The 15259-nt window shown below is 39.7% G+C and overlaps 1 protein-coding gene across 2 annotated transcripts in view; it reads left to right on the top strand.

Annotated features, from left to right (window-relative positions):
- LOC134342751 (disks large-associated protein 4-like) overlaps positions 1-15259 on the top strand; it is a 772967-nt gene that overhangs the window by 51475 nt on the left and 706233 nt on the right. For both annotated transcript variants that reach the window (XM_063041264.1, XM_063041263.1), the window contains exon 2: positions 1232-1298. The gene's annotated coding sequence lies outside the window, so the exon portion shown is untranslated. The remainder of the gene's footprint in view (positions 1-1231; positions 1299-15259) is intronic.

The raw sequence follows: 15259 nt of genomic DNA, 5'->3' as shown, positions 1-15259 counted from the left end.
TTGATGACTGGTTGTCACATGGAAGACTGAGACACTGGATAAATGGCTCTATTTTATGCCAGTAGGATTTAGCATATGGAGCGCTCAAGGATCAGTTCTTGGATTTCAGTTATTGACTAGTTATATCAATAAAACCATTAAGAGCATAAGATATAGGAGCAGAACTGGACCATTTGGCTCATTAGGTCTGGTCCACCATTCCATCATGACTGGTCCATTTCCCTCTCAGCCCCAGTCTCCTGCCTTCTCACTTCATACCCCGATTAATCAAGAATCTTTCGACCTCCGCCTTAAATATACTCAGTGACCTGGCCTCCACAGCTGCCAGTGGCATGAATTCCTCAGAGTCATCCACTCTGGCTGAAGAAATTCCTCCTCATCTCCACTATAAATGGACGTAATGAGCTGGAGGAAGGGGAAGACTGTAAGGTGATCAAGTTTGCCTATGACATAAAGCTGGAGAAAATGTTGCAATGAGGGTGTTGGTTAAGTAAGTGGACAAAAGCTTGGCAAGTGGAGTTAAATGTGGGGGAAATGTGAGGTCATGCATTTCATCAAAGTAATTGAAGGCATTTTATTATTTAAATGGGGAGAAACAATCCTCAGAACTCAATATTGAATTTAACAATTTCTGATATGCGGCTTTTCTTATTGTTTCTCAGAACAATTCTAATATACCTGTATCGACCTGTATCATTAATTCAGTTTTACTGTCCCCTCAGATGCTACCTGATCTGCTGAGTGTTCCCAACGTTCTCTTATATTTCAGATATACGAACCTGCCATGCTGTATATCACGGTCTTTGTATCTTTTCTGTCTACTTCTTTCATTCATCTTTGTCTGTTTACACTTCCTTCAGATAGAACAGCTATAGTTTACAAGCATGGATCACACTCTTTTAGGTGTCATCAAAAGCAATTGTGTCACTTGGACAGTTTTGGTCTCTATCCAATTACAGACATTCACTACTTCCCCTCTTTGCAACATAATCTTGCTTGTTTTCTCACATTTCTAGTTCTGAGAAAAGTCATTGGCCTGAACGATTAACCCTATTTCTCTTCTGATAAATGCTGCGTAACCTGCTGAGTGTTTATATGCGAATATGATCAATTTCTGTAGTATACAGTTCTGGTTAACTTTTGAATTAAAGTCAAGTATAATATAATTTGGTACAACCAGAATTCTGAATATTGCGCACTATAATTTCATTTTGTTTCATTCTTGTTGCAGGAAATTGAATTGTACATGAGAATTCAAGACATTTTCCAAACAGAGCAACTTGTGAACTTTGGGTGAAGTAAGTGATTTTTTTCCCTTTAATTAGCAGTGTTATATTGTACAATTACTTGTTGAAGGGTTGATGTTCTGTTAATGTGCAGCAGATATTTCGAGATTAATTTTGCAAAGGGTATGGAGGGGACTTCTATCCTTGTCAGTAACATCTCAAATGAGGTATAAATAGAACAAGTTACTTGGAAGTGCCATTTCAATTGCATATGTAACAGATTCTGCACCTGCAATACTCCACATTCAAGAAGGAGCAACCAGTTTGATAGGAGAAGCCGCTGATCTTCTTTCAATCTCTTCTAAGTCTATTCAATGCTAACTTGTACAAGCAGTGTGTATCTTGGCATAACTTCCCAGCCATTGAACAGGACCTCCAACAGTAGCAGACCTGTTTGATGATGCACTTGCACATCAGTCTAGAACACATGTTAAAGTCCAGCAGTTGGGGTGGGGGTGAACATACAAATTTGCCAGAGGTGAGAGTGCAGCCATCTATAAATGCTCAGAACCAAAACACACAAAATTTGAACTGATGTGTACGCTAGGTTGAGCAATGAATGATGAACAACCTTACTCCCCTTTTATGTTACTCAGGCTTAATTTATTTGAATATATAGTACATATTTCAACAAAATTACATAACATAAACAGATGGAATACATTTAACAAAACAAAATTACAGGTATATACAGGCCCTATAATCAAATACTAATATTTTGTGTGCTAATAATTCCCAGATTCATTTTTCTGTGTAAAAGAGAATAGAAGTATGGCTGAATAAACTGGAGTAAGCAATGGCGTCAGATCTGTTTCAAGATATTTGACATCTAAAACATACTGGGTTATTATTAAATTAATATCTGAGTTTACCTAATTGTAATTTGAGGCTCTGCTATTGAGAGTAATATCTAGAATAATAGTACTGATGATGCATAAAGAACTGTGGCTCTGGGCAAGAAATGAGCAAATAGAGCTTATTCTATTTGGAGCTCAGCTAGTGTAAAATTTTTAATTATTAAGTCATTAATTCTACCATTGATTCTACGTTAAGCAAAATCTACCACACTCTCTAATCCAAACACCTAAAGACTTCATCTTCGAAAGCCCACAGTATCTAATGTATAGCTGAAGGCGGAAGGAGAGAGAGCAGCGCGCCACGTGTGCGCAGGCCTCCGGTGAAAAATGATATCGTATCCGTTAAATAGGGGCCATGGACAATTCTGATTTGATGGAGACGGACGTGAAAGCACAGAGGAACATCTGGAGAAATTTCTGAAACGCAAGTTTGCTGCTGTCGTTACTGCGTGGTCGGGAATCTTCCGGAGGGAAGGCCTCTAAATCCCCGGCTTTGCCTGTTGTTGGTGACCAAGATTGAGGTCGAATCGTTTGGACAGAGATGGCGCTCAGTACTCGGTGTCGGAGAGCTGAACGGAGGTTCGAAGTTTTCAGATGACTCAGATTCGGACTGTGGTCGGGCATGGAAGGGAGAGTTTTTCTTCCTTCTCCCATCTGCGTGAGATGTGGGACATTTGAGGGGCTTTGAACTTTTTACTGTGTTCATGGACTTCTTCAGCAAGTTATGATATTGTTGCACTGTTGTAACTATATGTTATAATTATGTGGTTTTGTTTGTTTTTTCAGTCTTGGTCTGTCCTGTGTTTTGTGATATCACACTGGAGGAAATATTGTATCATTTCTTAATGCATGCATTACTAAATGACAATAAAAGAGGACTGCGTGTCTTCATAATCTAATCTAAAGGGGAAAAGGGGAAACCTACATTTCCTCCATATAGAAGTTTCCCCTGTTAAATATATAACAATTATATAATTGTTGATTTAGTACAGTGGTTCCCAACCTAGGATCTGTGGACCCCTCAGTTCATGGTAGGGGGTCCATGGCATAGAAAAGGTTGGGAACCCCTGATTTATTATATATGTGTAATCAATCTTGGCACTTAAACTTAACCATTTTATATTTGAACATTGTTGATCAACATGAATATAGCAACCATATGAATTCTTGAAGCATAAATTATTTATCTATTTTACTCTCTCAATTAGTAATCCTCTGCATATACTGTACTATCTCAAGTGGTTTCAACAGCTAAGTTATTCCATAAATGTCAAAGTGTTATTTCCAAGCATTTTTTCAAATGGCAAACTTCAGCTCATATTCGGTGTTGCATTGAGTAAAATACTGCAACTGCATGCTTTAAAATATTGCAGGTAGCTCAATTCATTTTAGTTTAGGTCTTGATGTATGTTTGGCTGCAGAAATCTGACTGGAGCCTGCGCTTTTCACCACACTGGCCTTTAGTGTATGATCAGATTACATGCTTTACATTTAAACTCAATTATTTGTACTGCTGCCAACTTTAATCAAGCAAATTGAATGCAATATTATTCATTGGCTTCTGGTTATCCTTAATTTTCTGATTCAAAATAAAAAGCCACTTTATAAAGGAACTTTGGAAAAATAATAGGTGAGAAGCAATCTAATCTACTCCATTACTATAAATCAAAGCTTTGCTGGAGAAGGGCCTAATTTATTCTCACAAGCTTATAAATATTTTTCCCTGTAAATTGCCGTGAAGGAAGGGGAATGACCGAACAAAGGTAACATGGCAGCGCTTCTGCTGTTTTAAAGTTTGGCATAATTGATATAAAATTACAATAAATGTTTTGTGATTGTCATTAAGTATGGTTTGGCACTCAATTTTCATTATTTACATTTCAACCTTTTAAATAACTGGCCAAAACTAACAACTTGAAAAAGAACAGAGGAATGATGGGAAGGAGGGTAAATGAAAGTGAAATAAATTACTAATGTTGAGAGGGAAAGATAAGTGGATAGAGATAAAAACTAGAGTATGATTTTTTTAAAAAAATCAGCGATGCATTTATTGTTTATTTGGTATCTGCGGGGATAAGAATCAGTTGACCACATTGTTCCTCATCAGGATTGAAGAGTAGACATTGTATGGATAATTATATGTTGATATGCGACCCGACTATTAAATATGACTCAACCTTACAAGGTAAATTAATTCAGAAAGTTCTTAAAAATGGATGGGTGGTTGAGATTAAACCAGGAAGTTGCAAAGGGAATAGTGAATGTGACAATGATTAACACTGGTGCACCTCAGGGGTGTGTGGTTAGCCCACTGCTCTACTCTCTCTGTACCCATGACTGTGTGGCTCGGCATAGCTCAAATATCTTCTTTAAGTTTGCTGATGATACAATCATTGTTGGTAGAATCTCAGGTGGTGAAGAGAGGGTGTACAGAAGCGAGATATGCCAACTAGTGGAGTGGTGTCGCAGCAATAACCTTGCACTCAATGTCAGTTAGATGAAAGAGCTGATTGTGGTCTTCAGGAAGGGTAAGATGAAGGAACATATACCAATCCTCATAGAGGGATCAGAAGTGGAGAGAGTGAGCAGTTTCAAGTTCCTGGGTGTCGAGATCTCTGGTGACCTAACCTGGTCCCAACATATCAAACAACAGGAATTCTGCAGATGCTGGAAATTCAAGCAACATACATCAAAGTTGCTGGTGAACGCAGCAGGCCAGGCAGCATCTGTAGGAAGAGGTACAGTCGACGTTTCAGGCCGAGACCCTTCGTCAGGACTAACTGAAGGAAGAGTGAGTAAGGGATTTGAAAGCTGGAGGGGGAGGGGGAGATCCAAAATGATAGGAGAAGACAGGAGGGGGAGGGATGGAGCCGAGAGCTGGACAATTGATTGGCAAAAGGGGATACGAGAGGATCATGGGACAGGAGGTCCGGGGAGAAAGACAAGGGGGGGGGGGTGACCCAGAGGATGGGCAAGAGGTATATTCAGAGGGACAGAGGGAGAAAAAGGAGAGTGAGAGAAAGAATGTGTACATAAAAATGAGTAACAGATGGGGTATGAGGGGGAGGTGGGGCTTTAACGGAAGTTAGAGAAGTCGATGTTCATGCCATCAGGTTAGAGGCTACCCAGACGGAATATAAGGTGTTGTTCCTCCAAACTGAGTGTGGCTTCATCTTTACAGTAGAGGAGGCCGTGGATAGACATGTCAGAATGGGAATGGGATGTGGAATTAAAATGTGTGGCCACTGGGAGATCCTGCTTTCTCTGGCGGACAGAGCGTAGATGTTCAGCAAAGCGGTCTCCCAGTCTGCGTCGGGTCTCACCAATATATAATCAGTTCCCCTCTACCACCACTCTGCTCCGTCTAGCGGAATTAGTCCTTACTCTTAATAATTTCTCCTTTTGCTCCTCCCATTTCCTCCAAACTAAAGGTGTAGCTATGGGCACCCGTATGGGTCCTAGCTATGCCTGCCTTTTTGTTGGGTTTGTGGAACAATCTATGTTCCGTGCCTATTCTGGTATCTGTCCCCCACTTTTCCTTCGCTACATCGATGACTGCATTGGCGCTGCTTCCTGCACGCATGCAGAACTCGTTGACTTTATTAACTTTGCCTCCAACTTTCACCCTGCCCTCAAGTTTACCTGGTCCATTTCCGACACCTCCCTCCCCTTTCTAGATCTTTCTGTCTCTGTCTCTGGAGACAGCTTATCCACTGATGTCTACTATAAGCCTACTGACTCTCACAGCTATCTGGACTATTCCTCTTCTCACCCTGTCTCTTGCAAAAATGCCATCCCCTTCTCGCAATTCCTCCGTCTCCGCCGCATCTGCTCTCATGATGAGGCTTTTCATTCTAGGACAAGGGAGATGTCTTCATTTTTTAAAGAAAGGGGCTTCCCTTCCTCCACTATCAACTCTGCTCTTAAATGCATCTCCCCCATTTCACGTACATCTGCTCTCACTCCATCCTCCCACCACCCCACTAGGAATAGGGTTCCCCTGGTCCTCACCTACCACCCCACCAGCCTCCGGGTCCAACATATTATTCTCCGTAACTTCCGCCACCTCCAACAGGAGCCCACCACTAAGCACATCTTTCCCTCCCCCCCCCCCTCTGCATTCCGCAGGGATCGCTCCTTACACAACTCCCTTGTCCATTCGTCCCCCCCATCCCTCCCCACTGATCTCCCTCCTGGCACTTATCCGTGTAAGCAGAACAAGTGCTACACATGCCCTTACACTTCCTCCCTTACCACCATTCAGGGCCCCAGACAGTCCTTCCAGGTGAGGCATCACTTCACCTGTTGAGTCGACTGGGGTGATATACTGCGTCCAGTGCTCCCGATGTGGCCTTTTATATATTGGTGAGACCTGACACAGACTGGGAGACCGCTTTGCTGAACATCTATGCTCTGTCCGCCAGAGAAAGCAGGATCTCCCAGTGGCCACACATTTTAATTCCACATCCCATTCCCATTCTGACATGTCTATCCACGGCCTCCTCTACTGTAAAGATGAAGCCACACTCAGTTTGGAGGAACAACACCTTATATTCCGTCTGGGTAGCCTCCAACCTGATGGCATGAACATCGACTTCTCTAACTTCCGCTAAGGCCCCACCTCCCCCTCGTACCCCATCTGTTACTCATTTTTATGCACACATTCTTTCTCTCACTCTCCTTTTTCTCCCTCTGTCCTCTGAATATACCTCTTGCCCATCCTTTGGGTCACCCCCCCCCTGTCTTTCTCCCCGGACCTCCTGTCCCATGATCCTCTCGTATCCCCTTTTGCCAATCAACTGTCCAGCTCTCGGCTCCATCCCTCCCCCTCCTGTCTTCTCCTATCATTTTGGATCTCCCCCTCCCCCTCCAGCTTTCAAATCCCTTACTCACTCTTCCTTCAGTTAGTCCTGACGAAGGGTCTCGGCCTGAAACGTCGACTGCACCTCTTCCTACAGATGCTGCCTGGCCTGCTGCGTTCACCAGCAACTTTGATGTATGTTGTTCCCAACATATCAATGCAGGCAAGATAACGACTGTACTTCTTTAGGAGTTTGAAGAGATTTGATATGTGAACAAAAACTTCAATAGATGTACCATGGACAGCATTCTTTCAGGCTGTATCACTGTCTGTAAAGTGGGGTGGGGGGTGCGGTTTACATTCACTTATTCAATCTATCTATGTCCCTTTGCAGAGTCTTAATGTCTTCATCACAATTTGTCTCTTCATTTGTTTTTTATTATTGGCGTACTTGGAAACCTTGCATTTTATATCCTCCTCCAGGTATTTAATGCAAGCAGTAAACAGTTGAGGGCCAAGAACTGAACCCTGTGGTACTTCCACAAGTTATATCACTCCAGCTTGAAAATATTACATTTATTCCAACTCTTTGTTGCAGCCAATTTTCAATCCAAGCCAATTGACTCAGTCAGTACCTTGTACCAGACTTTTAATGGCACTTTGTCAAATGCCTTTTTGAAATCTTGATACACTAGATCTGCAGTCCCTCTTCCATCAACTCTTCCTTCCAGAGTATGAACAGAAAGGTCAGCCATGATTTGCTTTTCCTAAAACTATGCTGTCTGCTTTTGAATATATTCAGCTCTCCTGATTGATTAGTTATTCCATCTTTGGTTATTAACTTGAGCATCTTGCCAACAATTGATATTAAGCTAATTGGCTTATAATTCCTAGCTTCCTTCCTTTTTGAATTAATTGCTTTCTAATCTTCCTAATACTCTCCCAAGAGCTGGCAAGCTTTCAAACCTTGGGTCTATCGTTGCTGCAGCCACCTTTTACAACCTTTCAAAATAGTTTATCGCTTGCGATTGGGATTTTTACAAGTTCCTCCATGTTATTTCAAATTAGCCATTCAGTTACTTAGAGATACTTGCAGTATCCTCCACAGTGAAGGGTGATATACAGAAACTGATATAACGTATCTAACATTCCATAATTTCCTGTTATTAATTCACCAGCCCCGTTCTCTGGAGTCTCTCACACATCTTCATATCCTCCTTTCTATTTAAATATCAATAGAAACTCTTACTGTTTGTTTTGACATTCAGTTGTCCTCTGGGAATCAATTCCCTTATGAGCCTTTTGGCCTTTTCTATGTTGTCCTAAAATCTTCCCAGTTCTCTGGGCTTCTATCAGTCCTTGGCATTTTATATGCCTTCAATTTTAACAGTATCACTAACTTCTTTGCTAACATCAGATTGGGCCTCTTTTTCATGGAATCCCTCTTTCTTATTAGGATAAATTCCAGCTGAGTGTTATGGACCAGCTATTTAAATATCTGCAACTCTTTGCCTACTGACCTGTTGCTCAGATTGTTTTCTTGATATTCCTTGGACAACTTCACCTCATACCACTATAATTGTCCTTCAGTAAGTTGAAGCATTGAATCTGGGGTGTTCTCCCTCAAACTCCATCTGGAATTCCCTCACATTCTGGTGACCACCACCGAAGGAATCTTCAACTGCAAGATCCTTTATTAATCCTCTTCCAAGGTATGTTCTGTAACATTTTGGTGCTATGAAGCAATCCAGATTCTTCCATTAATATTGTTGTTTGTTTTGTGTCCATTAAGTTTCCCGTTGTTCTTTAGTTCTCTGAATCTCCCCAAAAAAAATTGACCTGAGTCCAGAATTATCCATTGAGTAAGTGCTCAGTGACTTAGTATTGCAAAGATTTCCAATACATTGGGAGAGTGAAGAGAAGCTGAAATTTGTACATGAATTCATCCATTTTTAGCCCTTCAGTTCTTCAGTTAGCAGAGGAGCTGTTTCTGAAGAACATGAGAGTTGCTTGTTTTGCATCATGAAGAAGCACTTGTTCACTGTATGACTGCAAATTGATCTACAAGTGACAGTTTTCTGTCCTGTGGTAAAAGCAAAAACCTACCTCAGTTTGTTTGAGGGTTGAAGCAGAATTCAATCAAGCATTTGATATTTGTTTTGATGGTTGTGTCTCTGTTCCTATCTCTACAATGGGTTTTGTTAGTTAAAATTCAAGACAGCTTTAAATCTATGCTTAATTGACTATGTTAATTCTAGCATGAACACTGAAATTACTGAATACAAAACTATATATCTCCTTGATAAAAATATTGATACCACTTGCGGTAAAATAACTATAATTTTATTGGTATTCATAAGTTAAATTATAATTTGTCAGTCCTTCGACAAAAATGAAGAAAGATTTGCATTTTAATGCACCAATTTTTCCCATTCCTTCTGGGGCATTCTAAACCATATGCCTGAAGAAGCATTTTTGAAATGCAATCATACATAATGCTAAATGATGTCTATAATCTTAAATAAATTACTTACAGATATGCTGTTAACATTCTGAAAGATCCTGTGTAATAAATTAGTGGAGATCTCATTTTTCACTGTGTAAATGCATTTCCATGAAATCTGATCCTACAACACAGCTGTGCTTGCAGAGTTAAATAGGACAGTATGTGTTGATGTGGTAGCCGCCGCACTGCAGCTAATGATCTTTATTGTCCTGTTACTTAAGATTGCATTATGGAAGCCCTAAACCACAGTGTGAAAGGTCATGCTGTTGTAGATGTAAAAGCTGATGAAGCTCCAAACATCTTACGTGCTGGCAAGGTAATACTTGTGATGTATAATTAAACCCAGCAGTTGTAAGCTGGATATACTTAGACTTCTCAATCCCTTGTGTAGCAACAGAATTCAGCAGATTTTAGGCAGAATCAGAATCACTGGCATATGTTGTGAAATTTGTTAAATTAGCGGCAGCAGTACAATGCATTACATGAACGTAGAACATAGAACGTAGAAAATCCACAGCACATTACAGGCCCTTCGGCCCACAGTGTTGTGCTAACCATGTAACCTACTCTAGAATTTGCCCAGAATTTCCCTACCACGTAGCCCTCTATTTTTCTAAGCTACATGTACCTATCTAAGAGTCTTTTAAAAGACCCTTTTGTTGGCAGAGCATTCCACGCACCCACCACTGTCTGTGTGATGAATATAGAGGAAAATAAGTAAATGAGTTACAATAAGGGTATATATGTATATTAAATAGTTAAATTGAAAATAGGAGTGCAAAAACAGAAATAATAAAAAAAGAAGTGACGTAGTGTTCATGGGTTCAATATGCAATTAGAAATCGGATGGCAGGGGGAAGAAGTTGTTCCTGAATATCAGTTAAAGGGAAATGTATTGAGTCTGCTGCTGTCTTGATGACTGTGCGCTGATTGTGTGATTATTTGTGACTGCACCCAGCATCGTCATAGTTTGATTGAATTTTGAGTTGATGAATAGTAATAGATGTCCTGGTTGGAGAATTACAATCTCAGCTAATTTGGTAAAGCAGGAAAACATTACTGAGACTTAATGGTGGAACTTACTCATCATTACCATTCACATGCAGTTCATTTCAAATTTTATGTTGAATTGTTAAGCTGCTCTGAAATCCTAGTAATTTGTAGATCTTATTGGTAATAGTTAATCTAATTATTGGACTGTAGACACGTTAACTTGTAATACTTCTGGGAAATAATGTTTCAGTGATTACTGTCAAACTCAACAATATGAAGCCATATAATTATGCTGACTTTCCATTTCTGTTTTCAAAATGCTAATGGCCTTCTCTACCATTAGCAAACAGACCATGTCATGTTTCACTCAGATGATGTCTTTCATTTACCATAGCTCCTTGTGAAGGCATTTCTCACACCTGCTCTCTTGGAGAGCAGCTAAATAGCTGAAAGCCGAACATTTCATGATCCATAAACTATTGGTGTTAATATGTATGCAGTTGTATCTAATTGTGTCTTTTAACTCCATCCAAGAAGATTTTGATTCCCTGCTATCTGTGGCCAATTATGACAGCTGAAACTTCAAAAAAGTAGCAACTTAGGAGCAAGATAGCAGCCCATTCATTGTCGATTTCTGCCCTCTTCTCCCATCATCCATTTATTTGTTGTATGCACTAGATAATCAGCAGACATGATAGCCCTTGCTGATTTATTTGTTTAGCCTAGTGGTCGCCAACCTTTTTAAGCCCAAGATCCCCTATCTCAGCCTTAGTGAAAGGCAAGATCCACCCACTAAATTGTTTAGAGAAAAAACAACTCAGATTGTACTTCCAACTTGAGGCCTTTTTTTTGGGCTAATTGTATTTGAATTACATTAAATGCTTTTGTCAAACTTTCAAATTAATTCAACCAAGAAAACACTGTAACTAGCATATCAAACAGGCCATAGCTGTCTTTCTTTAAGAATATTACAATACTTCATACCTTTTGTAGTAACTTCTACTTTGAAAAAGGACCACTCGACAACTTAATGTCCAAAGGAACAACTTTTTCTGGGACGGCAAAACCAATATGGCGGAGGTGCTTATACACACGTGCACAGAAAAGACCAGAAGTAAAACCCCGCAACTCCGGAAACAACCTCTGTTTACAAACAGCTTTCTGTAGCTGGAATATTGCTATATTACCATTATCCTAATTGGTATTAACTTATCTTTATAATTCTCACACTACAACACTTCTCCACCTTTAAATTCCAACATTCCCCAAATGTAAAAGAACTGGGAAACAAAAAACAGTGGTGTCATTATCTTGCGAACCTCAGAAACTTATACTATTGTCTCAGTAACAGTTTACCAATACAAAACACCTGAAAAACGTGGCAGATTCAACATTCAGTCTAACAAAGGAAACTGTCCGTTCAAATATTCAGTCTGTCAGGAGGTTTCCGAGGACACCGTGCTGCAACAGATGAAAGTTATGAAATCTAAGTACAGGAGCTGTCTTACTGTTAGGGTTGCCAACTTTCTCACTCCCAAATAAGGGACAAATGTAGCAGTCAAATACAGGACACTTGTGTTTACCCCGAGAAAGACTACCATGACCATGAAGCCTTGCGCAGGCACCTGTGTGCGCATGCGTATACGTGCTAATTTTTTTCTACAAATTGGTTTTGGCTTTATCTTCCTGATTCTGTTCAGTGAAACTACACTGTACGTACATTATTTCTACTTTATATAGGCTGTGTATTTTATCATAACATTCCTGCTTTTACTATATGTTAATGTTATTTTAGGTTTTATGTGTTACTTGGTATGATTTGGTAGGTTATTTTTTGGGTCTGGGAATGCTCAAGAATTTTTCCCAAATATATTAATGGTAATTGCTTCTTCACTTTACGCCATTTCGGTTTACGAATGGTTTCATTGGAATGCTCTACCTTAGCTGGGGAAATATGGGACAAGGGTGGTCCCATATGGGACAAACCAGTTTAGCCCAATATATAGGATGTCCCGGCTAATACGGGACAGTTGGCAACCCCACTTACTGACAGACACCTCACAGACTGTCTCAAATGGCTGTCTGTAGTTATGAGCCAAATTTCAGGGAACTAGCAGAAAGTATTCAGCCCCAGTCATCACACCGAGTGCAACAGTCAATTTTTATTCATTTATTTTTCGTGTTGAAATAAAATTAAATAATGAAACACAGAATTAGAAGTGTTGCAATGTGAGCATTATAAAAATAAGTAATACTAATTATAATAGTATTTCCGGGTTGTGGGGTTTTACTTCCGGTCTTTTCTACTGCGGTGCATGGCAAGAGAGCTACACACAATTGCGCTGGGCAGAAAGAACAGAACTAAAACCCTGCACCCGGAAACTATCTCTCTTTACAAACAGCTTTCAGTAGCGGACATATTACTATATTACCATTATCCTAATTAGTATTACTTATTTTTATAATGCTCACATTACAGCAATATTTGTGTATTTATTTTTCGTCTTTTTCGGGATCTACTGAGAAAGTCTCAAAGATCGACTGGTCGATTACGATCGACCAATTGGCGACCGCTTGTTTAGCCTATAGCCACAAAATCTAATTATGATACCTGCACTTGCATATTGGTGGAGATGATTTAATTCAGTTGAAATGAACAGCTAAAGGTGGAAATCTCCTCTCATTCAAGCTTTGACGTAATATCACAAGTCCTTGAGTCATTAATAGGCCTACTTGAGTCTTAAATGGTGAGACAATTTTGTTCCGATATGGATTTGATGGATGGTTTTAGATTATGATTTGAATGATTCAATGTATAAAGAAATTTGCTTTGAGAGTTATTCTAATTGAAGGAACTTTGCAGAACATTTTAAAATTTAGAATGATATACATAAGTGTTTGGAAAATGAGTGGACCCCAAAAATGAAGGAAATAGAAACAAACAACTGGTGGAGGGAGAGAGCACAGATAAGTTAATTGTGAAAGGATGTGAGGACGGAGAAATCCAGAGAGGGTGTTCTGAAGACGTGTCACTGTCACTGGAGGGTGTGAACCGGTGCTGATGCAAGAAAAGAATGAATAATAACCCAGAGTCAGAGGAAGCAGGATGTGAAACATATTTTCAGAGGGAGCTAAAAACAAAGTGTATATTGCTGTCAGGGAAATGCATATTGCATGTGGGAATATCTATCTGGAGGTGGTGTAGAAAATTAATAATTCAACTGGCTCTTAAAATTTATTGAAAAACCTGTTTATTTATTACCAACATGGAAGGCATTACATCAAATCACTTTATAGTCAGTACAGTCATCTAGTGTGGTGTTGATTGAATGTGATTAATTAAATAGAGTGGGAGATAGCTTGTATGGCTCATAGATACAAGCATCGTCTCCTAAACTGAATGACTGATTGCTGTGCTATGAATGTAACATCATTATATATTTATTTGTATTAATCTGATTCAAGAACAGGTATATTTATAAAATGTACTTGTGCAATATATATAATCCGTTGTGTCCATTTTAATGGTAATGGTTTAAACCAGCAGTATGTGAACACCCTCTTGTCTTCTTGTCTGTATTAATATTTTCCACCAACTGCATTCCCATTACAGAGAAAGGTTGAATAGGTTAGGACTTTATTCCCTGGAGCGTAGAAGAATGAGGGGAGATTTGATAGAGGTATATAAAATTATGATGGGTATAGATAGAGTGAATGCAAGCAGGCTTTTTCCACAGAGGCAAGGGAAGAAAAAAAAACAGAGGACATGGGTTACGGGTGGGGGGGAAAAGTTTAAAGGGAACATTAGGGGGGGCTTCTTCACACAGAGAGTGGTGGGAGTATGGAATGAGCTGCCAGACGAGGTGGTAAATGTGGGTTCTTTTTTAACATTTAAGAATAAGTTGGACAGATACATGGATGAGAAGTGTATGGAGGGATATGGTCCGTGTGCAGGTCAGTGGGACTAGGCAGAAAATGGTTCGGCACAGCCAAGAAGGGCCAAAAGGCCTGTTTCTGTGCTGTAGTTTCTATGGTTCTATGGTTCCCTGCTTTTGCTGCATTTTTACACAGTAATTAATATGCTTTAAACACAAGACCAATTATGCAGCATAAGCTAATGACAATATGCCATCCATATTAAAAAGCCTAAGTGAGATTTATTTGTAATTATTTTGAGATTGGCTATCTAGATTTCAGTTATTAAATCTATGGATCATCTTACTTGGGCATTAAAAACTGCAAGTGTTTTCTCATAATCCATCTAATCAGTAGCATTGAGAAGTTTTGGCAACATTACTTATCTCTTTAGAGATTGGCTGTGTCCAGTCCTAATTTGGCAAAGCCTGTTACAGGTGAAATGTTGTTTAACTGCTTAGGAAGGGTTAATCTTTAAGGCATTATTGAAGAAGAGGTGGGGTGTAAATGGACCAATGTTATTTAGGTCGTAAATATTTGGTCCCTGCCCCTGGAGCAGGGCCTGGATATAAATTTTTGTAAAATAAAATGTATTGTAGTTCATTTTTAAAACTGTTAATTGTTTTAATTTGTAACAATGGGGGGGGGGCGGTATTTCAGTGAAACCTATTGGAGGTTGAATGAGTGGATAGAGTGGATGCGGAGAGAATGTTTCCAATGGTGAGGGAGTCTAAGACCAGAGGGGACAGCCTCAGAATAGAAGAATGTCAAGTTAGAACAGAGGAATTTCTTTCACCAGAGAGTGGTGAATCTGTGTAATTCATTGCCACAGGCAGATGTAGAGGCTGAGTCAGTGGGTATATTTAAGGCAGAGGATAAGGATACGGGGAGAAGGCAAGGG

The sequence above is a fragment of the Mobula hypostoma genome, chromosome 2, assembly GCF_963921235.1.
Source record: "Mobula hypostoma chromosome 2, sMobHyp1.1, whole genome shotgun sequence".
In the NCBI taxonomy this organism is placed as follows: Eukaryota; Metazoa; Chordata; class Chondrichthyes; order Myliobatiformes; family Myliobatidae; genus Mobula; species Mobula hypostoma.
Note: the sequence above shows the minus strand (reverse complement) of the source record. Positions and strands in the feature narration are given on the sequence as shown.